The sequence below is a fragment of the Halichoeres trimaculatus genome, unplaced genomic scaffold (assembly GCF_033239565.1).
Source record: "Halichoeres trimaculatus isolate MK-OKI-2021-1 unplaced genomic scaffold, fHalTri1.1 fHalTri1_scaffold_1, whole genome shotgun sequence".
Lineage (NCBI taxonomy): Eukaryota > Metazoa > Chordata > Actinopteri > Labriformes > Labridae > Halichoeres > Halichoeres trimaculatus.
This window is the reverse complement of record NW_027437179.1, coordinates 23829574-23855337: the sequence shown is the minus strand read 5'-3', so window position 1 is coordinate 23855337 and position 25764 is coordinate 23829574. Positions and strand designations below refer to the sequence as shown.

At 40.6% G+C, this 25764-nt stretch overlaps 1 protein-coding gene across 1 annotated transcript in view; it reads right to left on the bottom strand.

The window, feature by feature from the left end:
* The window catches only part of pfkmb (phosphofructokinase, muscle b), a 43560-nt gene that overhangs the window by 16916 nt on the left and 880 nt on the right, over positions 1-25764 (bottom strand). Inside the window, exon 2 of the mRNA XM_074665433.1 lies at positions 7681-7832. The gene's annotated coding sequence lies outside the window, so the exon portion shown is untranslated. The remainder of the gene's footprint in view (positions 1-7680; positions 7833-25764) is intronic.

Sequence of the window (25764 nt, the reverse complement as noted above, 5' to 3'; positions counted from 1 at the left end):
TCATAGATACGGCATAACAAAGACACATAAAACACAGGAATGACCATTTAACTTAATGTCTGTTCAGCCATTAGTCTGAAGGACAGATATAATATGAGAGAAAAAGATGACAGGAAGAAAAAATACATTAAGGGATAAGTTAGAAGGAGAATTCACCTCACGTTCCTGCTCTTGCCAGCTGGATACAAACGAGCAAAAGAAAGGGGAGAGAAATGAAAAGAGATACGAGACGAGAGAGGAGCTAAATGACTAGAGGGAGGCTAGTGGGCTTTTTAAAAAGAAGACTGTATATTTTGGTCACTGAGAGGAGGAGAGACAAGAGAGTGGAGCAGGTTTATAAAGCAGCAGGAGGAAGTGTCAAAAACAGACAGCTACATAGACAAAAGCAGGGTGCTGAAAGTATTCACCTTTTAAAAGGTAAAAGAGGAGGGGGGAGCAGACAGACAGTCAGAGAAAAGACCGCTGGTGTTGACGGAGGCTATTAACAGTTGGACAGTACACTGAAAGACTAAAAGGAGAAACAGATCCCGGCTGAAATGATTATGAAAATGGAGAGCGACAAAAAGGGGCCTGAAGAGCAAGAAGAGAAGAGGAAATGTAATGTACAGGAGGTAGCCAAGCTGTGAGTGGTCTTTGATCCTTTAGTCTTTGCTAACCTAACCCTCCAACATGGCTGCTGGGTGAACACACAGACACACACACAGACACACACACAGACACACACACAGACACACACACACACACACACACACACACACACACACACACACACACACACACACACACACACACACACACACACACACACACACAAATATACACAGAGCTGCACACACAGATTCATTGCTCTTGCAGCCTGTCTGATCCTTTCTCCTCAGGGAGGAGTTAGTCTGGAGGAATCTAAGGGGCTTCATTTGGACACCAGAGTGAGGGTAGTAATAATTCTCCTCCTCTCTCATGTTTCTCCCTGGAAACACACACACACACACACACACACACGCACACACACACACACACACACACACACACACACACACACACACACACACACACACACACACACACACACACACACACACACACTTAACACCCACAGGTAGAAAGAACTGTTACTTTTTATACACCTGTGTTTTCAGTGTGTTACAATCAATGTTACTAAAGCAGCCAGCTCGAAGATGAAATCCAGGCCTGCTCTCAACAGAGACTCGGGGTTTATGAAGAACACTACATCAGCTAGGAAAATTGGTAACAAGGACACAGTTAGAATCTGAAAACACAGAAAAAAGACCAATATTTACCTGTAACAACCATTTCTACATTTCAGCTGGAAAACAGGAGAATAAGTTTAAGAGCCACAGTGAGGCTCTCCTGTACCTTTGTGGTTTAAGCTAAATGCTGACATGCTAACATCGGCAGACCAACAAACAAAGGGCTCTGATGGGTCTGTGCTCATGACTCAAGCCTTAACACTGAAAAAGGAGACACTTAAAGGATGCAGAAATAATCAATTTGTGTGTAAATTGGGACTTGAAAAAAAGGTTAGAAGAACCCAATGCCCCTTTTTCATCTTCTTGAGTAGCCACCATCACTGTAGTGACACCTCAGCTTCTGCTTTTAACTGCTGATTGCCACAGAAGCATGTAGTTAGAGACAGTAACCCAACCACATTTCATCCAAAGAAACACAAAAACTTGACAGCTGTCACATTTCGGGTTGAAGAGCTGTGTTTTATAACTTAATTCTTCAATTTGGTTAAATATTTCAATTTACTGTAATACATGAATTATAATAAATAAAATTTGCGTGAAAAATAAAATGGATTGACAGTGTCTTTACATAAACAGGATTTCAAATACTGCTTAAAATTTACCAGAGAAATGCCTTTAAAATAAAAAATTTACTTTGAGACACATTTATGTTAATGATGAATTTTCACTGATTGAAAAATGGATGAAAAGTAAAGATTGCCAGACCTGACCTGTTTTAAACCAAATTTCAGTTTTTGAAATCCCAGTTAGCGCTAATTAAACTTTAATATTTTGTGATCAGTTTCAGCTCTTTAAATGCTCTTGGTAGCTAACTAAACAGCACCCTGGAGGTCTGTAGAGGTATTGTAGGGAGTCCATGACTTTTTTTTGTTAATTAGGCAAATTTTCAAATTTTCATATTTTCAAATATTTATTTCTCCCTTCTCCCTTTTCCCTCTACCTCGCAAAAATTTCAAATGAAAGTATAAATGTATTAACCTGTGTCTTTCCTGAATAGTTGAGTATTGAAACAAAAAAACGATGTACATATATACATGGCATGAGGCCCTGTTCAGTACAAAACACCACTTAATATACAATATTTATATAGTAGGGGGTTCCTGCTTCGTCTATCCATTAGTAAGGGGGTCCTTGGTCTGAAAAAGGTTGACCTCTGCTCTAGAACATAAAAGTCGGCCAAGCCTGCCCTCCATCTCTCTTTCATGACAGTGATACGTACTGACTGAAGCCGTGTGTCACTCAAGCCTGTCCCTACATCTCCCACTCATGAGATATAAATGTTTTATTTAACATTTAATGGTCACAAAAATGTATGTGCTTTTTATAGCTGGCTAATTATTGGTGTAAATTGGATTATTTAGTTAAAAGGGTTTCAATTGACATTTAAAAAAGTAATGATCTTAGGCTTAAATTAACATGTCAGACAAGAGATACTATGGATTTAAAAAAAAAACACTCTGAAATTCTATCTTAAATTTGTTAGAAATTAAAATGTTCATTTGTCCTCTCAAAACTATAAATTCATCTTTGTGATGGATTGGATTTGTCTAGGTTTTCACTGACTGACTGGGAGGGAGAGAGAGACTCCAAGCTTCAGTTTAGTACGTTCAGTGAAAGAATCACTCTCTCACTGAGAGGGAGGAAGAGAGAGACAGTCAGTGAGTGATTTGTGAACTGGATGTACTAAAACACAACTATGACTGTTTTAGTAGCTGTCTGTTTGCAAACTGGAGCTCTATGCCACTAAATTCTCAGCTCCTGGTTCATTATTCACTGTTTTTCAGTATGAGAACTAAATGTCCAGCTGTGATGTAGCATATTAAATTCTGATTTGCAGGAGAAGCTGTGGAGAAGTACTGAACAATTTAGTGAATACATTTTTAAAAGACTCACTTTACTGAACTGATTTCACTGATTCAGTACAGTAAAAAAGAGCTGCTTTTCCATCACTAGCCCTGTACCTATGCAGAAACCAATATACATGTCCTGACATGCCCCACCTCAAAAACAAAATAAAATGAAATACTTAAATAAATAAAAAAGTTCATCAAAACAACACAAACTGCCGGCCCTGGAATTGGTTTACAGGGCAGCAATGAATTACTGCATTTACAACATTTCTGGAATCTCAGTAGATCAACCATACAGTCTTTTTCCTCCAATGTTTCCTCTCCTTTTATCTTGTTATAACCGCAGTGTGATCAACTGCTGCGCAACAATCGTTAACTGCAGCTCTTGACATAACGTATTTAATACCCTTGGATTGGGAAAACTTGTTGAATGACTTGCATAGCATAGTCGGAGCTGCCAACTAACATTGGGCAGAGTTTTGCAGAGGGACACAGATACTGCTGACTTAAGTCTCCGTAACCTGGTATTAAAGCTTGAAGTGTAATCACACCCACATGCCACCCCAATACTGTTTCAATAGTAAAGATGAATTGGGAACAGAAATCGACTTCAACTTTAAAAACACGATAAACAGTATGATCACAAACATGTTTTTTTAACGATGCCCGTATCTGTAAAGGCAGATAAGGTGTAGGTGTAAATCCAAGCTGACATGAACAGATAGAAAAAACTCAAGGTTAAGTTGGTGAAAAGCAAAAGAGATACACAGAAAAGTGTGTGTGTGTGTGTGTGTGTGTGTGTGTGTGTGTGTGTGTGTGTGTGTGTGTGTGTGTGTGTGTGTGTGTGTGTGTGTGTGTGTGTGTGTGTGTGTGGCCAGATCAATATCAAACAGCGCTATGATACTGGAGGCCTATCAGGGAGAATGTCAACACTCTCTGGTGAAATGACCTGACACACCATCGCCACCAAATACTCACACACACACACACACACACACACACACACACACACACACACACACACACACACACACACACACACACAGTCAGTCAGTCATTCTCTGTGTCACCTTTTTCCCAATTCATTATTTACAAGCTCGCGGGGCCTCATTAGCAGCAGGCCACACAATGCTGCTTCCACAAACAAAACAAAACGCTCCCCTGCAATAATTGCCTTTTCTACTGTGTCCAGCAGCAAGCCTCCTTCCTCAGCTGACACCTGCTATGGAGAAGTTTAGTAGGAAACAAATCGACACATAAATGACTCTTTAAGACCACACTTTGTTTCCTTCTATACAATTTTGATCCCCCTCTATACACCTCGCCATGTAATAACTTTGAAACAGCAACTACTCATACGCAATAGCTTTTAATAATATGAGGGATGTTTCGTTTTTTATGTGGTGGAGTTAAAAATATACTCCTATCAAAAATGTTCTGGATTCTGCCAAATGTCTTGACACTGGATCTCTTCAAGACCAAAGTGCTCTTGCAAATATGTGTGTCCTCCTCCATTGATTTCCATATTCTTAATAGTAGTGCAAGCTCTCTCTTGCCCTGAACCCACTTAAGACAAAGAAAAAAACTTGCATAAGTGAGACAAAATTTAACATAAGCAAGAAGACATGTGAAGAGGCAAACAGAAAAGAAGAGAGATGAGATGGAGACAGCAGGAGAAACAACAAAAATAGGTAAAAACAGACAGAAGGGATGCTCCACTGCTTGGCTGACACACATGAGGTCTCTGCAGACTGAGAGGATGCTAGGCGAGGCAGGGAAAGAGAAAGAGAGAAAGAGAGCTGTGTGCTGTGCTGTGGTGTGGTGAGGAGCGTCCCAGCCCTCCTTCCTCACTTCAAGCCTCCACCTCTCTCCACCCCCACAGTGAAACTGTATGCTTGGCTTCTCCTGGTTTCTTTAGCATTCCTCCCCATCCTCTCCCAAAGCCTGGGAGAGGACTGAGGCAGACAGCAGGGCTTGTCACAGTCATAGGACTAGGTCCAAGCAGTGTGTGTGAGTTTGTGTGTGTGTGTGTGTGTGTGTGTGTGTGTGTGTGTGTGTGTGTGTGTGTGTGTGTGTGTGTGTGTGTGTGTGTGTGTGTGTGTGTGTGTGTGTGTGTGTGTGTGTGTGTGTGTGTGTGTGTGCATGTGTGTGTGTGTCCATTTACAACCAGTGGGTAGGAATCTTACTGTATTATGTCGGGAAATTTGTTAGTGCATAATTTGTACAATGTGTTAATGTGCCTCGTCATGCCTGTGTGGAGACAGATCTATAATTAATTGTATGGGAGGGAAGGCCAGATATTAAAGGTTATTCTACAATGTTCATTACTTAAGATGCCCTTAATGTAACTAATTTAAATTCCCTTTACTTGAGTAAATCATCAATTAATCAAAAACTACATTACCCATGGATCCCTGAGTAAGTCCAATAGGTTGAACTGCAAGATGATATTCTCCAAATGACAAATAAGCTCTTTTCCAAACAACTGCACAAGGTAAGACCTGCTTTTCTAAAACATTTTAGTTGATATGTTTTACCAATCAATGATAAAGTTGAAATGTATTTGCTACAACAAAATGCATTTTAGCGTACAAAGAGGGTATGACTAATCTAGCCATCATTCTACTTTTAGTGCAACGTGTCAACACCATGTTTTACTTCATGTTTCATGACAATTAATTTTTTTCCTCTGGCAAGGCGATCCAAAGGGGTTAGGCGGGACGTCATAGTCGCCTTGAAATCTGATTGGCCACCTCATGTGTCAACACAAATCTTAAACTATGACTGACTAGCTGTTCAGTCAGAGGCTTTGCAAAATGCTTAACACCGAAGCCGAGCTGCAAGAGGCAGCTAGTGTTTCATTTTCACTTTCTTGCATTAGTGCTTTGAAATTTGGGAAAGAGTTACAGTTCGATATATTGACAGGTGTGTGAAATTGATTTAATTATTTTTTTTACAGTAAAAACAAACTGATACATGATTTATTTAATGCAACTGCAGACGCAAACAATGTTCATGCCACCCTGTCTTAAGTTAAAACCTCAGTTGGGCCCCCAGTTGGAAAGACAGTGAGACCATTCCTCTGTTCACCTGTTCACCTGTAAATGTCAATCTCCCGGTGTAGAAGAAATATATATATATATCCTATATAAACAGATTTGATGCTTGGTGTGCTTTCACATTTAAGAAAGGTGTATTATTAAGCATGCAACAAGGAGGTCAATGGATTTTTTTTGTTTTCTAGGTGAAATGGTTTTACATCTGCAGTATATAAAATCTAACCAGGAAGCAGGTCCCACACATATATGTGCAAAACATAACTGAATGTGTAAACAACACTTGTGACTTGTGTGTGTGTGTGTATATAAATATGTGTGTGTGTGTGTGTGTGTGTGTGTGTGTGTGTGTGTGTGTGTGTTCGCGTGTGCGCGTGTGTCTGTGTCTGTGTGCCATTTCCTGTGTGTCTGTGGCCTGTCAGTGGGAATAAACAGCAGATCTTAGCTGGCAGACAGTATTGGCAGGAGGACCCTTGTGACTGGTGGAAGCTTAAAAACTCACACTGGGGACTCGGGCTGGACGCATATATCCTCCACCAACTACCCTCGCTCCAATATCCATAAATTATTCACCAAACCTTGACTGATGGGACAGAGATCGTGATGAGGAAAGTGCTGCAGGGAGACTCTCAGCTGCATCCGTGTGTATAATGTGTAAAGAGGCAACATGTCATCACACACGTTGTGCGTATGTAATAACATGTACATGTATGCTTGGTGTGTGTTGTTGTTGTGTAATTAAGTCAATGTGGTATAAAAGGAGTGTTTCAATGCTGTTTTTAACTGTAAATCACCCTGATGCAGACAAAAACCTTTTGAGCATGATCTTCCTCTTTGATTAATATATATGCAAATCCAAATTTTATGCAAGCAATTAGTAAACAAGACCGAAATAAGAAAACAGATATTAATCTCATGTCTGGAGGCTAGACACAACACAGTGGTCAGAGTGTGGGTAACTACAGGGAACCAGACTGGAAGCATGAAAAACAGCTAGCAGGGCTCAACAGAATTCAAAAGTACACCCTTCAGCAACTCTAAGGCAAAAAAGACATCGTGTTGGGTTTACTAAATCAGGAAAAATGTTGATTTTAGGAGTGCTGAGATTAAAAATCTATTTGCTTTCTGGCCACAGTTTTTCCAAGTGACTATGTTACGTGTCATTGTCACCAACATACCTGGTGTTTGGTGTCTTTGTTTTTGTACAACGACACATTTATGAAAAACAGGTTATGGAGCTGGAGCTTATATATTTAACTCTACTTTCCATCAGAGTGGGCTGTTGTGTTAAAACATACTTGCAACAAAATTCGGCTCCATATAAGTTGCAGATATCAGACAATCACTATGTCACTGTGAGGGGCAAAGCTTGTTTTCTAAATTGTTGAACTTTCTTTTTAAAATGTAACCTCTTGGCTGAGAGCAGTTTTGCTGAGAGGGACACGGTGAAGCAAACAGACAGAAGAGCAGATGACACAAATACATTGAAGTTTCTATCTCCCCTACCTGTCAACTTTCTCCTTCTCCTCCCAACAACCCCGCACACCTCTTGCTGTCTCTCTCTCTGTTACCTTGGAGTCTGGCCGTCATGCTCCTGTGGCTCCGCTTTAAAGGTTACGCTGTGTACCCACCGTCACTGCCTGTCACTCCCCCACTGCCTGCCATACACACACACACACACACACACACACACACACACACACACACACACACACATGCTCCATCAGTCCCAGGACCTGTCAGAGATATACCGTCCATAGAATCACCAACCTACCTACCGTTTGCCTTTGCAAAGAGGTCGTTGTGGTGAATAGACTAAAAGAGCCTGGGTAGGTTACAGGTTAACAGCTCTGGTGATGAGATTGTTGGAGTGTTAGTGTGTTGAGATTGTAAGATTGAAATGGAGGGAATGTGTATTTAAAAGTGAGACTGTGCTTCTGTGTGCATGTCCATCTGCAGTCTGCTGGCCTTGGCACAAGAAATTAAAATGCTGCTCACTTGAAAGAAATCAACAGAGTCCACAGAGACCTCATCTCAGCCCAGCCTCTCTCTTTCGACATTTCTCACTCCTGTCTGTCTCACAGATGAGTCTGTGGCAAAACTAGCAGAAAGTGGTGCTGGCTGAAGAAACAGGGATAATACAACAACTGGGACATCACATTACAACCCTTGGATGGAATGAAACAAAAGGGAATTTGAAGAGTCCTGTGTCAAACATAAGGGTGTGATATAACAGGTTTTGACTGAACAGATGCAAGTATAACTGTCCATGTGAAGATGTGAGATCTATTAGACACATTTTTAGACTTCATACCTAGTGAGATTTAACTTATTCAGACTTCTGCAGAAAAATCCGATTCAATGCTAATCTATAATGTGTAATGAAAAGAGAACCAAATTTTTACTTACTCCAGATAAAATAAATAAAAATCATAGTTGGACATTTTTTGGAAGTTGGACATTTTTTGGTAAAAAAATCTACAGACTATGTTTCAGCATTGCAGTCACATGTCTCACATTGTCCCACACAAACACACTCCCTGTTACATGAGTTGCTTGTAAGTGTCTGGTCACCCTATTTAATGGTGGATAAACTGTTGGGTCAAGGATTTCAAAAGGCTAAAGCCACTTCATTCTTTAGATCCACAAAATTTGGATCACCTTTGTTTCTTGGGGGCACTTTATCATACAATTTTACACCCACAATCTTTCTGGCCAATACAATTTATAAAAAAATTTAAAAAATCCCCCCTTGGTAATCTGAGGACAAATTTAGAGCAGCGCAAAAATGGTATGGCCAAAATCATGTACATTCTCTGGGCTCCACATCTTCATCTCAAAGAACAATCAAAACCAGTGGGACATTTTTGTCCACCAAAATATTTCTACCTTTTAAGATCCTGTCAGACATTTTCATCTGCCAGAAGCTTTAAAGACTCCTTTGTCTCCTGTTAATTTGACATGACTGGACTTTATAGGTTCACAGAGACACAACAAAACAACATACAAGAGTCTAGGAAGCTTAGAGTGTATTTGCCAAAAAAGGTACAACCCCTGTGTGCCAAATGTTTTTTAGCACAAACTTTTTACAGTTAGTGACTTGCACTTTATGATTTATCAGAGCTGGGTATAGAACAATATTATAGTGTACTAAGCATCACTACTTACCTTGCAGACAATGTACTCCAGACTCTGAGGGCTTTTAAAAGTCACCGATGACACTGTTGTGTTTGTGTGTATGTATTTTCATATAAGTATAAAGTTTTTTAAATTTTTTTGTTGTTGTTTTTTTCTTTATTTTTGATGTTTTACTACGAAGAAGATGGAGAAGAGGACTGAGTTGGGATAACAGTGTTGGGGGGGGGGGGCAAAATATTGAATTTTTTTATTGCACGTCACCACGCTCACAGCAAGTGTCTAGCTTTGCATACACAATTCCAAACAAGTGGCTGTTAATTGATGACTGGTTATATAAAAACTTGTTTCTCATTTTTCCTTTCTCATTGTTTCTCAATTGAGGAACCATTATAAATTCAGGAACTGATGCTGAATGTAAAAGATGCTTGGGTCTGCTCTTTCTATGTTCACAGACCGGTGACTCCATCCAAATTTAAAATCTGCTCACAGCAAAACACACACTCTCTTTCTCCTTCTCTCTCTCTCTCTCTTTCTCTCTCTCTCTCACACACACACACACATACACACACAAACACACACACACACACACACACACACACACACACACACACACACACACACACACACACACACACACACACACACACACACACACCTTACGCAGACTATTATAGTCTATGGGTTAATTCTTAGCAGTGAGTAGTTGACAGGGAGCCAACTCCTCTGAGCTCAGTTGTCTGTTTGTCTCCCTCTTTCAAGCGTGCACACACACACACACACACACACACACACACACACACACACACACACACACACACACACACACACACACACACACACACACGTGCCAACAATCAACATTTCTTATTAAAATACCTTTCTTTCCTCAGAATATAATGTAAAATCTAAACACCACAGACAGCTGCTCCCTTTGATAACTCGGTGAAGTTCTTTTGTCATTTAAGCAGTAAGAAAAATTGTTTTATTCATTTAACCGTCTCCTTTTCTTTTCTCTTTTCTCTACACCCCCTTCTGTCTCTCCTTCATACCTCCTCTCTGCGGGCCATCCGCAGAGCGTTCAAGCGCTCTGACGCCATGCATCACTGACTTTTCAACATCTTGTCTCGTCACGGCAATTACACAAACACACACACCCACAGACACATACACGCATTTAACATTTAACATACTCAGTACACTTGAAACATGATCCGAACCATCTTTTATAGCTTACATTACGGAACAACCTTTAAATCCATACCACTTCCACAGAGATGATTTGTCCCTAAATCTCAATTTGATCAGATTTCTATCCTGGAAAAGACAAACAATCACACACATGGCCTCACGCTCAGGAGTGAGAAACTGAGACAGTGAGCAGGTGGTCTGAGGGTCAGGGCAGGGACCAGTCACTGACCCCCTCCATATTACTGTGAGAGGATAAGGGTTAATTAACAGCAGTCTTTAATCACCTCTTATGAATGATTCATAGCTTCCTGCTCTATAACCAGTATTTAAAACACTCTGACCAAGCCAGAGCTGGCATGAATTATTCAGTTCCTACAGTACCCAGCACCATATCTCACTCATACTGAGCAAGGACAGCCCAGCACCCAGTATTTTAGCATCTAGCATCTCACAAGCCTGTTAACAAAGAGAGAGCAGTAAATATTTGCAGCGATTTTGAATAATCCAACAAGAGGGGTTAATGACAGTTTCCTGAACTGAAGCATTTGTGATGAACTGTCATTAGTCTCAAATAAATGAGGACAAGAGAAGAAATGCTGGTAGACTGCCCGAGAAAGATAGATGAATAGAAAAAAGAGCAGGAGTGTGTATGGGCTGCTGAGATTTACTGTCTTGGCTGTGAATGCAGCACATAATAAGTCACTAGCTAAGCAGCTTCCATATATTCTTAAAATCCATGCTGGTGTTGTTTCTGCTGTCTTTATCACAGTAAACCCCACCCTCCATTCACTGTTTACAAAATTGAGTCCACAGAAAGATGTATCTCTCAAGCAGAAATAGGCTTTAGTTCAAAAGTGGGATAATTATAGATGATGAAGGCGATATACTCAGTTATTTAACATGTATAACCACAGACTAAACAACCTGTCTTTTATTCAGAATACATTGCATAAAGGGTTTGAAACTGGTCACAGAACAAGATGTATGTAATAAATGGACTTGGTCTCTCTGACGTCACCCGTCTGTTTCTGAAACAGAGTCTTGAAACAAGCCATTGGCATAGGCCAAATTACAAATGAGGCAGGGCTTTGAGCCTCCACACTAACAGCTATAGGGTGCTGCCTTTCAACCAACTGAGCTTTGCTTCTTATTGGGCGAACTCGATAGCTTGATATCTTTGAAACTGTGAGAAAGAAAAAACTTCACCCCTGTACAGTGTGTGCTGTTAAAGAAGTTAGTTTCTCACACGTGAGACATTTTTTGTATCAGGCTGTTAACATGTTTATTTCTACTGTGATGGGCACCAGTACTTCCAAAACCAGCTTCAAGAGGGACAAGCTTAAAAAACTGCAGGACTAAGTTCCTCCACATACATTGCCTTGCTTGGTATGTAGTAAGGGTTGGAAAAAAAATGAAAAACCTATATTGAGATTTCTTGTTTGACAATATCAAAATCGCAATTCTTTGCAAAAAAAAAAAAAAAAAAGATTCAAACTCAAATTCCTCATTTCTGGAATGTTGCTAGGCCCCGCCCTGTTGGCTATGGCTGCCTTTTGCAGCAGTTATCTCTGCTCTGTCCCTTTCTTGTAATTTTTTCATCTATTTGTTGTAATCTTTGTATTTGGAGTGGATCATTACTTTGTAAGGCTCATTTGTTGGTCATGGATACCAAACTTTTTGAGGCTACAGCGATAATTTTACTACTTTTTCTCCTGTGTTTGTCTGGAGATCCTACATATAACCATGGCTTCATTGTTTACATGTGAACTCAGCTGTTTACAGCCTGTAGCATGTCAATGCTACTTGGTGTAAGGCCTGCTGTCTTCCCACAAGGTGAGGAGAAGGAGGTGAGGACGACTTGCTGGTTCTCAGGTGTGAGCTCAGAAGTGACGACATGGACCTGTCCTTCCATCCATCGTTATTGGGAACGCAAGACCTATCTCCAATAAGATGGACAAGCTAGCTGTGCTAACCCAGCAACAGAGGGAATACCAGAGGGCAGAGTAGCATCATGCTATTCACAGACGTGGTTAACCGAGCTTACATCAGACACCAACGCTTTCGTTTTCTTGATTGCTGCTGTGACTTCAATTTCGTTGTACTCGTTACAATGACAATAAAGTTCCATTCTATTCTATTCTATTTCGGTCTGTTTATAAACTGGATTGGAAAAAAGTTACCACTTTTCTCCAGCAGAGGGTAACATATTCTTTTCTGGCTCACAAGATCTGCATTTTATGTAAAGAAATATGGCTCCTGATAAAGTCTGTAGACATTATATCATCATTTAACTTTTTCACATGTGCTGGTGTTGAAAAGCAAGCTAAAAATGGCAAAAATCTGAAATATTGAAGAAACGCAACTTAAATCGAATTGGCACCCCAAAAATCGTAACAGAATCACGAGAATAGCATATTGTCCCAGCCCGTAGTCACAGTTTTTAGAACCTGTTGGAAAATTCACATCATACCTCTGAGATCACTTGCCTCACACTATGTATTCCTCAACTGTTGCATCTCTTTATTGCATTTACAGGTATATTTTTGCCTTCTTTTTCTAAAAGTGGATCTCACCATATTACACTCCTCCATCACAGGTACTCCATGCACTGACTGACATTATCTCTAACAGGCCCAGTCTTTTCACACAGTCACAGTTACAATCAAGCTCTACATCTGATTTCAGTCCCTGTTATTGAAAGTATGAGGGGGGCGCCAGTGGGTGACTACTAGGGAGATGAACAGGGCAAAAGGTGATGTAGGAGGAAATGAGACATGACATAGCACTTTAAAACGATGGCTTTGACCTAATTTTCCCTCTTAAAAATAAAGGCAGTAATCACCAATTTAAAAAAGCTCCTGGAAAGGCATTCTCACGGTGAAACACCTCTGTACAGATAATAAAAATTTGGGTTGTTTTTCTGTTTGGCAAATATTCATCAGCGTTCATTATCTTGCAAGAGCAAACCATTCCTAATGCTTTGTCACCAGTAAATCTATTTAAATAATGCTCCAGCAATGATAATTTCCTGCACAATTATTCCCTATGTTACAGGTTTACTGACCTGCCCAAGCACAGTCTTAATGAAGCATTGTTAACCACAAGATAAAAACAAATGAGGCCACTGCACTTGTGGTCTGTGGAAAGAATAAGAAAGAAAGAGAGAGAAAGAGAAAGCACAGAGTGTTGAACTTGAAAAGAGTGAGAACAGGTGAGACTGCGTGGGAGGAAAATAGAAATGGTACATTGGAGGAAGATTTGTTACTGTAATTGTGTCTGGAGTGAAGACAGGAAGAGGCTTCATGTTAAGGACACAGATGGATGGAACAGTGTGAGAAAGACGGATTATGAGATGGATAGCTGTTTGCAGGTAAATTGCACGGCTTAACCAATTGGAGGAAGATGGAAAGTTAGAGAATTCAAGTATATAGTGTAGATGTTTATCCACAGAGAAAAAACACACACATGTAGACGCTACATCCTGTACGAGGGATAATCAATGGGAGCGGCAAATGTGTCCACAGCCTGAAATAACAAGTTTAGCTGGAGCCTCTGGAGTGTAAACTTCTCCAAACCCAATAAGAGCTGGACAAAACTCTGGTTACCCTTTACTTTACTTTTTTTTTAAATGCTGCTATCATGCCTCTAGGCACATACTTATTAATGTAACCTGTAATACTCAAAAACATACGGTTAAATGTATGCAATTTTTATACAGACTGAACTATCATAGTCAAACAAACCCGAGAGCCTGTGCTTGTGTTACTTACTCTTTGCTAAGATTTAGGAATGAGCATCTGTAGACAGTATTTAGATATCTACATGGTCCCTCATCCATCAATTCTCACTGTCACTGTTTTCAGAGTGCCTTCTTTAAGGCCAGGTAATATTTACTCAGAGCCCGCCCAAGCCGTTATGAGGTGCATTTCATTTGGGGGGGGGGCCCCTCCCACTGAAGGCTCACAATATCCACGGTGCGGTTCTTATCACTTTTTTTGGTCACGGTTTTTAGATTTGGTTTGGTTCAGTGTACATTGTTGTTGTTTTTACCATATATCCAAATAATCTATAATTGACAGAGTATTTTTAATCAATTATGTCATGTATAGTCATAAAAAAGCTGAAAGAATGAGACTGTTTCCCATGTCAAACATCATTAAAGCTGATTGAAGCACTGCTAGTTTCAACATGCCAGCTCCACAGTAAGGAAAGTTGCTATTGGCTGTCCCAGAAGTCACTAAAAGATGCTGTCAAATTTGCAGAATATGCCATTCGCATGTAACTGTCTAAGCTCTGTAGGAGAGAGAAATAAGGTTGGAGAGACAGAAAGCAGGTAAAACGCAACATCATAAATATGTTTAGAACTACAAATTAACTTCTTCTGTCCATTCTTGTTTTTTTATGTCTAAATATCAACCCTCCAGCTTTATCTGGGCTTGGGACCGGCAGAAGTGACCATAATGAGATACACACAAGTGATTCATTTGAATGCAGTAGTCTGCTCTTGAGCAGCAGGGGGAGACTGCTGTGAGGAGGACTGTCTGTCTAAGTTTAGGACAGAGGAGGGACTCAACACACGCTGACCATTGAGGAGATCAATACACGCTTTAACCTCAGATTCTTCAAACTTCAGAAAAGTCACAAGAGTTGTCGTCTTTAAAAACTCATCAGAGGGGTCTGAAAAGTCATTAAACGTTGCAACAAAGTCTCTAAGTTGGCAACACTCAGTCGTGGTTTTATCCTCCACTTTCTTACAGACGTCACCAGAGCTCACACAGAATCTAAAGAGCTCCCAGGCAGCAGAACCATACAACCCCACAGGTACACCCTCTAACTCTGTCTTCTCTGCTCGTCATGTGAACAACACCAACACCACACACAAGTGTCCTGCTTTACTCCTTCGCCACTCCTTCGAGTTGCACATGTGTATGATCAGTTACATACTCGCTTTGGACTGAGTCGTAAAACGAAGAAAAAAGGTATCCAGAAACAAGTTGTTTGCATCACAATGTACAGCTCAGTGGTTGTGATTGTGAAACATACAACTTCATGCACCGCAGCTCATGCTCCTGGGGGCCCCCTGGAGGTGACGGGGCCCTAAGTAGCTGCTTATGTCGGTTATGCCTTGGGCCGGCTCTGAGTTTACTGTTACCTGGCTGTTTCATTTAGGTCATATACTAAAATGCTAAGTGCTAAAATATTCTTTTGATATTGCTTTAGCTAACACATCTGACACTTTTCAGGGAGAGATACAACAATAATTTGATTAACAACCGCACTGGCAAGTCTGAGTCTGTCAATGCAGACAAAAACATTTTACACATTTTTACATTTCTACATTTTAACTTGTTATTCCTCTGAAATGACATATTTAAGATTAGGCTACATTAGCAAATGCTGTTTATGCTAACTGGTGGGTTTTTTGATATTATGAGCATTTTGTTTCTCATCTTTCAGTGCTCAGTTGAATTAAAATATATTTTAAGCAAGATTTTCTGTTGCTCCCTTAGTACTGTACCAAGATACTCAAATATACAGCCAAAGGCTGAACTTAAAGATTGATAATGCTGTTGACCTAAAAGGGAGATGTCAATGTTTTATCTAGCACATCTGCACAGTCTACATAAAAGCCCGCCATGCTGCTCAATAAGATTTTCCTAGAGATGAATTAATGTTTTTAAGGTACTAGTAAATTAAAGCAAGTTAAGCCAATAAATGATACTTTTTAGAGAATGTCTGTCGTAAGTTGCAGTAAACATGAGCCTGTTACGATGAGGAGGTGAGTAAAATCAGCAATACATGGAAATCTGGTATTCTACTGTATGTAATCACAGAAATCCTTAGAGGGAAGATTGTGTCTAGGCGTCAGTGTGTATGCCTGTGTGTGTGTGTGTGTGTGTGTGTGTGTGTGTGTGTGTGTGTGTGTGTGTGTGTGTGTGTGTGTGTGTATTAGAGAGCATGTGTGTATTAGAGAGCATTGTCCAGTATATCAGACAGCCCCTGTCATGTTCATGTCGCAGCAGCAGGGTATAGGAGGTGTTCTTGTCTCTGAGTGATGCGATGGCATGAACAGCATGGTTTAAGAGCTAAAAGAAGGTCATCGATGTCTCGCTTCACTATCTCTCCCTCCTTTTTCCTCCTCTCTCTGTTGCCCCTGTCATCCCTACTGGATGATCCCTCGCTCTCCCTTCTAACCCAGGCTGTCTGTCTGTCCTTCGTCACGGGTTGCTGTGTTCCATTTCTTTTTATTTTTTGTACTCCTGCATCCTGCTCTTTGTTGAACTCCAATCCACTGGACTAAATTTATTTTTGCTACACTCATGCCTCAAGGAAAGGAATATTTGTAAACCGTGAGAGCGAGAACTGTTAGATATTTTGAGTGCAGAAAAAGGTCAAAAGTCGAAGACCGGTCCAGGTTTGTCACCAAGTCTAAAGGAATAGGACAGCCCAAGGACCAACAGTCGCCAAACCCATCTCCTGTCATCATTCAGAGAGGCTTTGACCTCTGAGCACCAAGGCGATCATGACTGCTAAATTATTTACTGCTCATTTTTTCAAGGCAATGACAGATTGTGCAGGTATCTGAATAGTTTGGTCAGTTTGAATGAGCTGCTGATTGTTTTCAGCCACTATCTTTGGTGGCAGGAAGTTGCATGTCCTAGCAAGCTATTGCAAATGGAAATCAGATTGAATTTTTCTGTATCATTTTAGAAAATCTTGTACCAAATATCAACATCTATCTACTGTAGCTGGTCATACAAAGTGCCAGGCTGGGGCAGTTGGCTTATCTGAAATGACATGGAAGGTCATGCTCACAGACATGAATGTGACCCTATAGATGTGTTTCTGATGACACAACTAAGACTCAAGAAGCAGGTCTGAGTTTACAGTCTGAGGATCATGAGTGGACAGTGCCAAATACTTGGGGCGCTAGTTTAGATGTGTTTATAGAGCAGACGCCCCAAATACATCGTAGCCCTTGTTGTACTGAGTCCTGCACCTGACTCCTGCTCCTGTTTAGGGGCCTTGGCATAGAAAGTTTTGGAACCCCTGCTTTATACCGTAAGACAGAACTGTTGCTGATCTCAACCTGACTGTAGTCAGGGTTGTGTGGAGGAAAGAGGCTGAGCTGGGCCCTGAGCCTCGCAGCCAACAGCTCAAGTGTTAAGGTTAGCTGTACCTCGGATTGGGCAAACCTCGTCATCTTATAGTCTCTAAACTTCAGAGTTATAAATAAAAGTAATTTTTGGTTGTAAAGATGTTTGCTTTAGCCGTAAAGATCAGCTTTTTTGAATGGGTATGTATGTAAAACTTGCTGCTTGGTCTCCTCCTGTGTGACTTTCTAAATTAATTTGGCAAATCCATTTTGTTACTTGACTTATCAGAGCAATTTTTGGTAAAAGATGTAAATCAATAAAACTGTCAAAATGTATGATTATTCTTTTATAACAGAAAAAGTTTTAATGGTACTCTGATAAGTACAATGAAGGTGGTCCTCGAGTTACGAACGAGTTCCGTTCCTATGAAGCGTCGTAACCCGAAAATCCTGTTGGTTTTTTCCCCTAAATACTCCCTAAATCTCTAAATAACTATCTAAATACATGTATGATACTTCATATTCATGGGGAAACAGTACAGACAATTAAAACCCATGAAGGTCGAGAACCACATAAGTTGAGTACCTCCTGTAATAACATTTAGAATATTTCTATGAAACCATCAAGTCTTTTTCTTTTTACCAATTGAGACACTTTAGTGAAGGAATGTGATAATGCAGCTGACTTAAAATATGTATAAAAAAACTTTTATTTTAATTGAAAGAGTTCCTCAGTTAAATCTTTCTGATGTAGTTTGTCCCTTTGATCAAGAGCTTGATGTTTTCTTACCAGAAAATTACAACTTAACTCCTAGAGCAAAGAAGCAAACAATTTAAGTCATCATGAGAAAGCTCAAAACAAGCTTTTCTATAAAAAAAAAAGGGTCGAACCATTTCACAAAACTACTTCACATGTTATAGACAAGCATGTGCATGTTTTTCATGCAGCTCGTCTCGCTCTGTGTTTCCCATGTTGAAGTGATTCAGAACACAGACTGCCTGCCGGGAGCAGCAGGTTGTTGGAAAAGACAGGAGCTTTAATTAATGTTCAGTGTGGGGTGGAGGATTTCTGACACAGTTGCTCTGTAGGGATCTTGTAGCTACTTTTGATCCACGAATAATGAACTGTACATGGTACTACTCGTCTTCCAGTGCAACTGTAAGGCTGGTGCTCACATTGTCTTAGTCATGCTTTTAAATCTTGCAAAATTAGAACTTCTGCAACTTTGTAGACACAAACCCAAAACTGAGGAGTCTGAAGAAGCTAAAGCCAAAGGAAGAGGAGAGGTGGCTTTCAGATCGGATTTTCTATAATTGTTAATATTGTTAAACAGTCAAGTCTAAAACAAAATATCTAATTACAGAGCACCGGTACGGATATGAATTAGAGTGATAAATCATTATTTACCGATGTGAGAGGGCTTACTTAACCTTGGAGTGCTGGCAGAATTAAAATGTGCATTTCAGGGGAAAAACCCACTCAGTATGCTGACCATGCCGTAGAAAGGGAGCAAGACACCAGTGCAAGAGGGGTAAAAGAGGAGTGCAAAGAGCTGAGATGGAGATGCAAGTGAATCCATCAGGAAAGGAAACAGGTGCAGAGCACAGAACAACCCACAGTAAGACAGCAAATTGAAAGACGGCTGCTGATGGGAGAATTTCTGGAGTAAGTCAGGAGGAGATAAAGGGATGAGGTGAAACTAGCAGCTGGGAGGTATGGGGACAGGTACAGAAAAAAAGGTGGTGTGGTTTGGAGGGGATGAGGAGGGAGGAAAGGGACAGGAAGGATGGGTGTGTGTGGAGGGCACAAGACAGATGACAAATTGTGATTAATAGATGGGGTCCGGGGCAGCAGTGTGGAGCGCAACTCATTAATAGAGAGAATTAGAGAGGCTGTGCAACTCAATCTGCACACTGTCACTTGCAATCAAGGACCATAATCAGATCAGCACACAGACAGAGGTAGATGTACGAGAGGAGGAAGCAGCACACACACACACACACACACACACACACACACACACACACACACACACACACACACACACACACACACACACACACACACACACACACACACACACACACACAGTTTCTCCCTTGGAGGAATGTCCACAGCGGCATTTAATCCCTGGGCCTAAACTTTGCTGAATGTTTAACCTAGACCTTAACCCAGCCGTAATTCTACTTTTAGCCTTAAACTGAACTCTTGGCATTTTACTGCTTCGTTACAGAGGTGAAGCCTTGGGAATTCTTAAAATGCCACAAAAAAAAAATCACTGACTAAATGACTCCATACAGGATCAGTTTTAGTACATCAGAAGCCTTCACTTTAGAGACTGACACAGACTGAACAGAGATGAAAAAGTTGACCGACAGTGGCCCCACAACCGAGCCTTGGGGATTCCTCACATTTGTGATCACATCTGCCTCTGACTCAAAGTTTCTGGTCTGAATAGTTTGTTATTTTTGAATTCCAGGTCTATCTTGTCCCCAAACTGTCCCTCTAAGATGTTTACTGGTCTCTTTATTCTGCAGCAGCTCCATAAAAAAGCTGAACCATTCCCACATTTTCACTTTAACAATGAGACTTTCAAAGGAGAGTGTACATTTTACAATGAGGAATTTTACAAGAACATTATAAAAAAGTGAACTAATATAAAATTCAATCTCAATTCCAAAACAGTGTGAAAGATGATGGTAAAGACACAATTCCATGGCTTGCAAATTACATAGTCCCTATGAGGATAGTACAAGCAAGGGTGTAATTCACAGCAAGTTTCTGATTAATGTTACTCACAGTACGATTATAATGAACTGGATGATTTCATCAACTGTGGAACAGGACAAAATCAAAATGTCCAAAGAATCAAGAGAAATGTTTGTTGCAGATATGACTCTGATTGTGAGGCCTTCAGGCAGCATTGCATAAAAAACAGACGTGACTCTGTAGTGGAAATCACTGCAAGGGTCATAACAACACAACCAATAAACCATTGTCTGTGAGTGTGAACAGAGTTTATAGCTGTGTCCACAAATTCAGGTTAAAATTGTACCGCCCATGCAAGGAGGAAACCATTTGTGAATATAATCCAAAATCACTGGTGACCTCTCTGGGCTTGAGCCCATTCAAGATGGGCTGAAGTAGTTGAAAACTGTCATGTTATGGAAAAAAAAAACTGAATTTCAGATTTTTATTCTGGAAATCATAGTCACATCGCTCGAAAGAAGAAGGAGGCCACCAGGCTTATTATCATGGTGTAGTTCATCAGTGACAATCAGTGATGGTATACTCAAGTGTGCAGTCTTAAATCAAGTTTCTGAACGTCTGCAGAAGAACAACCTGATCGACTCCCAATAATCTGGCTTCAGGTGTGACCATTCCACTGCGACTGCACTTCTGTCAGTCACAGGATCACTGAGACTGTCTCGAGCTGCTGGTCAGTCCTCTGTCCTACTGCTGCTGGACCTGACTGCTGCCTTTGACTCTGTGAACCGTCAAATTCTCCGCTCAACAATCTCTGAACTCATCATCTCAGGATCTGTCCTGTTGTGGTTCAAGTCCTAGCTCACAGGTAGATCCTTCATAGTGTCATGGTAAGGAGAAGTGTCTAAATCACATGGCTTATCAACAGGGGCACCCCAGGGTTCAGAGCTTGGTCCTCTACTCTTCTCCTTATACACCACCTCACTTGGTGCAGTAATTCGCTCCCATGGCTTCTCCTACCACTGCTATGCTGATGACACTCAGCTTTTCCTGTCTTTTCCACCAGATGTCACAACTGTCTCAGCTCAGATATCAGCGCGTCTGGCTGATACCTTCACATGGATGAAGGAGCACCACCTTCAGCTAAATCAGCCCAAATCACTGTCCTTCCAACATGTCCCTCAGTTCTACCAAAGATCAGTGTCCTGCTTGAATCCAATCAATTTGTGCCCACAAACTCTGCCAGAAATCTGGGTGATTTGACCATGACTGATGACCAGCTGACCTTTAAGGTTCATGTGGCCTCGATTGCCCAGTCTTGTCGATATGCCCTCTATAACATCAGGAGGAACAGACCACACACAGGCCACACAACTTTCTGGTGGTGATTTCACGCATCAACTACTGCATCTCTCTTCTAGCAGGCCTCAGTGCGTGTACATTTAAACCTCTGCAGATGACCCAGAATGCAGCAGCACGTCTGGTCTTTAACCAGCCCAAAACAGCACGTCACCCCGCTGTTAATCTGTCTGCACTGGCTTCCAGTGGCAGCTCCAATCAAATTCAAAGCTCTTCTTTTAGCTCACAAAAACAGTGACACGAATGGCTGCTGCCTACCTGGGGTCCCTCATCCAGGTCTACACCTCTTCCTGCTATGCTCTGCCTGTGAAAGTATAGCTCGAAATCTCGAGCCAGACTCTTCTTCTTCGTTGTGCCTGAATGATGGAATGAATTACCTAACTCTGTACGATCCGCAGAGTCACAGATGCAAAAAGCAAGAATATACATGTGAACATTATGTCCAAAAAACTGCTCAGTTTTTTTTTTGCAAAATTTAAGGTTTTTCCATATAAGCAATGTGATGATTACTTCCCTTGGTTACTAATTACATATGGATGAGTAGTTCCATTACTACCTCAATGACTTTTTTGGGAAAGTAATGAGTAACTATAACTAATTATATTTTAAAGTAATTTGCCCAACACTGGTTGTACATTGTTTTGAACATAAGCATCTGCTGAATGAAATCGTAGAATTGTAGAATTGTAGAATTGTAGGTATGTATATGCATAAGTGCCCACAGCTCAAGTAGCTTACAAATCTGGTAGGGCACCATTGACGCTGAATGGCAGATACATACAGGTTTTGCAGCAATATGCCGCCAGAAAAAAAAAAAATTACAGGATGTTTACATGAAATGTTACCAGCATCACTTTTAAAATGAGAATGTATCTCACAGAAAAAGATACATTTTTTCTGTTTTAATATTTGATCATTTATATGCACTTAACCATGATTTAAATGGTTTGCAAACCATCAAAATCCAGGATGGTATATGTAAACATTTTAGTCCAATTAAAAAACATTAAGTTGAATCTTTCAAAGTTGGATGAACATACCTTGACTATGTTTGAGGGAATCCACTGCCTGTACAGGCTTCAGACAAGCCCAGGTGCTCAGTACATTCAGGGCTTTGACATAGAAGTCAAGCTGCATTAAGTCACAGAGGGGAGTCAGGTTGTAAACAAAATCTCAGACAAATTAAGGGAGAAAGTAGACAAAGTTTCAATGCAATACAAAATGTACAGAACTATAAAGATCTCCTCACAAAAAAACTGAAAACAACTTCACTTTTTTATGGGTGGATGTAGACTAAAACCAAACAATCCCGTGTTTCTGTAAATGTTGCCCATGTGATGCTCTGACCCTTACATTTCCATTACCCTCCCTGCCTCTCCGCTCACCATTGTCCTCTTGCTCTTTCTGCCTCATCCACTCTCTGACCTGTGAGATTGCAGGTCGGGTTAAGCTCGTTCCAAAGCCACTAGCTCTGCTCGTGTTTGTTACTTGCTATGTGGATAGCACCTACACCCTGAATGAGCTGGTTAATGCCACCATAACATCTCTGAACACGTGATGACTATCTGCTCGCACGCTACAGTTTTACAGTTTCATTTATCAGACGCTTTTATCCAAAGCCACGCACAACACAAGCAATTTTGACAGAGGAAAAACCTTAGTTAGTACGAGAAGGTGCTACAAGTTATTTGGCAGCAGGTGCTGCCATTAAGAGCAAGAAGATTTTTATTCCCATGTAGAATAATGTAGCCATAACTAACCACAATTAATAGCTAATCTCGATAGGATTCTTCTGAACAGAGAGGGACTTTCCTGCAGCTTTATCCATCTCATTGCCATACTGAGAGGACCACAATGTATCAGCCTGAGCAACTGATTTCAACACATTGGTCCTGTATTTAAAATGACCATGATTCCGGTGTAGCCCACAGAGACCTGAGTTCAAACTGATGTGAGAGAAAGGTAGCAGGACAGTTTGGCCTAAGAGTATCACACATACTCACCTTTAATATGTTGTGTTTTGTGGGCTACATTTTAACATGTTTTTTGTTTGTCTAACTTTTGTTAATGAAAAAATATATGTATCTTTCTGACCATAATGACCGACTATTATGATTTGATGAAGAGTATTCACTACACTACACATACTACACACCATACTTTGGCCAGTCAGTACATACTGCTACTATAGTTTGCAGTTTCAAAAACAGCAGAGGACTGGGGATAATGAGACAAAGGTAAATTACACAGGGTAATCAGGGAAGTGGAAACAAAGGGGAAAAAAGTCCATGAACTTGGAATGAGAGAAAGTGTGAATATCAAAATAAAATGGGAAACATAAGGCATGATACATGAAGGAGGAAACAAAACCCTAACCCTAACCCCCACCTGGAAGTTGATTCATTTTAACACAATATGCATCTTGTTGCAAAAAAATATAAATCATTAACAATTTACCCTGAAATTCACTCTTCTCACAATATATTATATCAGATGGCTCTTATAAAAAAAAATCACATATTGTACCATTTGACTTCAGTTTTCCTGTTGCTGGGGCTTATTGACAGAGTTGGGTCAGCAGACCTTTGTGTTAACAACAACAGCCATCTCTCCCATCTGAGACTTAACCCTGTAACCCTTTAGTCTCCAGATCCTTCAGCTTGTTGTCGCTTTAAGCCTTGATATCAGTCCACTGCTGTGACTCTTGAAGGTCAAGGGTAGAGGGAAAGAGTTCAGAATCAGAAAAAGAGAGAAGATTTTACACCTAACAGCTAAATCGATTATCAGGTAATATTTTGTCAAATAAAAGCCAGTGTTGTGCGGATAAAAAGCTCAACCTGTTTCCTCCTATAAACATGTGCTTTAATTAACACAGGAGGGAATGATATAGTGCAGATGTGACATCATATATCACGAGAAAACAGAGTCAGAGACAGATATTATCGCTTCGCAGCTTAGATATTCATTGGCTTAGTTAATATTTCATAGGGCTCTAAAAACCTCATTCTCTCTAAATTGTCCTTCCTTCTTGGCAATAATAATTTAAATGCAGGAAGCTTCTCAGTGTGTCAGAGCCCACATGTAAATTATATGTGTATGTGTGCACATATGTATTCATGTGGGCACTCACACCCCTGCAATAAAGGGACATAAAGAAGCACGGCCAGGCATGCACGCACAAAGTAGATGTAAGCTAGTGGTGTACTGTAAAAAGCAGAAGCAGAAAATTCTCCACTACGCACTTTGCCTTTTTTTGATATGCCATTTTTTTAAATGTAGAGACCACACAGTTTCCCACTTTCTGACAAGCAGTAGTTATTTTCTATCTCCAAATGCAAATGTGACTAGAGGCTTGGCATCTGCCTGAGGGCTCAGCCGGCTGACAGTATGCATTCTGGGGAGTGATCTATTGATCCATATTCAATATCTGCTCCACTCTCCTGCTCAGTAAAGTTGGGAGATGAATAAATAAAGAGCAGAACTGACAGAACATACAAGTACACTTGTGGCTTAGAGGACTGACGGCTTCCTAAATGGTGTACTAACATATTTTTTTTCATCTGAATGCCCTGCGATCAACATTTCTTGATAAAATAAGACCACATAACAGCCATGACGCATTCAAGGAAAGATGTGTCTCCAATTATAGAAGTGTGTTTTGGATGCAGCTGACAAAGAAAGGGTGTCTATTTTAAGAGAAAGCTCAGCTCTATGCATCGGGAAAAACAAAAAACGAGTTTGCCCAATTTTGGAATGAATTAATTGCTATAAGTGTAAAATTCAACAGGGAAACAGGAAAAGAGAGAAAGACAGGGGGAAAGAAAGGCACCAGGAGGAGATGGGGAAGGAGGGGGAGTTGTCAGCAGCGATACATCTTTCATCTCTAACGAGGTCTGAAAGCTACAGAAAAAAACACGTAGACATTGACAACAACCCTAAGAAACACAGCTCTCCCCTTCTTTCACCTTATCCCTTTCACTTCCTCCATCTTCCCTCTGTGTGATGTGTGTCAGTCTCACATGCCTAAACTCAGTGCTTTGGCTACTAAACACCACAGGCTCTCTGCATGTGCTCTGCGCCATTACTGCTCAACAGGTAGCTG